Raw genomic sequence first — 1,611 nt, 5'->3', positions numbered from 1 at the left:
CTGCTTGGCCATCCGCCCTCCTGCTTTGTGCACAAAAGTTACCGTATACCACCGGATGTATCAAAGCGGACGCTGCAGTGTTGCGGGTTTGCCGCTCACTCCGCCCGTAAAGGCGCCGTATGGCCCCTGCGCTCGTGAGGGTATGCAGTCCCGCAACACTGCAGCTTCCCGCTAGGCACGCCGGTGCAAAGAGACCAATAAGGCCTAGAAAATACTTTCTGAATTTTAAAGTGGCTCATATATCCCAGACAATTTTCATAGTTTTGTGTTGTACCGTATGCAGGCGTTGCCTACTCGCTAGGGGCATAATGCGCCGTAGTGAGAGACGGTAGGCAAGCCCACCCGCACGACTGCGTGCGGTACCCGGTACCGTCCGTCAAGGCTACGACACAATAGTGATGCGGGTTTGCATTCCCGAAGGGCCATGCGTGGCCCCTTGCGGATGGAGGTGGAGGGAGCATACTGGTGTGTCGTGGCCCTGACAACACGGTACAGTAAACCTTCAAAGCTGCCTGGGGTATGTGGGCCACCCTGAAAAGGTTTAAGTATGATGCGCATGAGTAACTAAACTGCTGCGGGAAGGTGGTGGTGGTGGTGAAAAGGGGGGGGGGCTGTCGATCAGCTGATTGTCCTGTCCGGCGCGGAGGGCGGGGCGGGCGGTATTGCCGATCGCTCTTCGGCGTGCTGCTGCTGCCGCGGCGGCTCGGCGATAATGTGCGTCGGGAGGTACGTTTCTTCATATATTGCACCTCGTGCGGTATAACCCTTTTAAGCCGGTCGGCCTGGCCTGTGCGCGCGCCCGCTTGCTGCCGAGGCGAGGAGGGATTACTCCAGTGCTGTGGTAATGCGGTGCTCTTGTGTCGGCGCCCTCCAGCTCGCAGCTCGCCTCGCCGGCGGCGTAGGCGATGGTGTAGTGTTCGGGGGAGGCAAGGGCGGGGCGTTCGGGCGAGAGGGCTGGGTGGGGCGGGGCGAGGCGCCAGAAAGAAGACGGCCGCGGTGCGCACTGCACTACGCCGCTGCGCTCGCCTGGCTCGCCGCCCGCGCCCCTCTAAGCCCGCAACACCCTGCCCGCTCGTCCTGGACACTGCACGGGGATCCTCCTCATCCTCCCCCGCCCTCCTCTATCCTTTGAGCCACGCGCCTCCTGCTGCGGATTGCACGCGTGTTTTGGAACCTCGCATTCTGTGTGAAAGAGTGCCGAAATAATGCAGCTTGTGTGGGCCGTGGGCCATTCAAAAATGGCAATTATTTTCCGCTTTAAATTTGTCATTGTCAATAAAAATTGAATTAAAAATGTGGACTGTAGGCCGACCTGCGACCTGCGCTGCGTGACCCGACTCATGAAGAATTGGGAGAACTTCACTTTAAAGAAGAGCAGGAGGATCACGGAAACATAACTAAAGCCATTTTGAGACAGTCTCCTTCTGTCTCTACCAGAAGGAAAAGTCCCCTCTCCCCTCCTTGCTATCCCAGAGCGGGCGACCGGCGTGTCATAATTTCGGTTATTGGTCGTGACAGACAACCCGGTCAAAACGAATGTCGTTTTGTTACGTTCCTGGCTGGTCACCTGAGATCCTCTGTGCATTTCTTCTCTAGAGCGAGGTTCTCCAT

The sequence above is a fragment of the Frankliniella occidentalis genome, unplaced genomic scaffold (assembly GCF_000697945.3).
Source record: "Frankliniella occidentalis isolate FOCC.00 unplaced genomic scaffold, Focc_3.1 Scaffold52, whole genome shotgun sequence".
In the NCBI taxonomy this organism is placed as follows: Eukaryota; Metazoa; Arthropoda; class Insecta; order Thysanoptera; family Thripidae; genus Frankliniella; species Frankliniella occidentalis.
The sequence above is the reverse complement of the archived record's forward strand: the minus strand, read 5'-3'. Positions refer to the sequence as shown.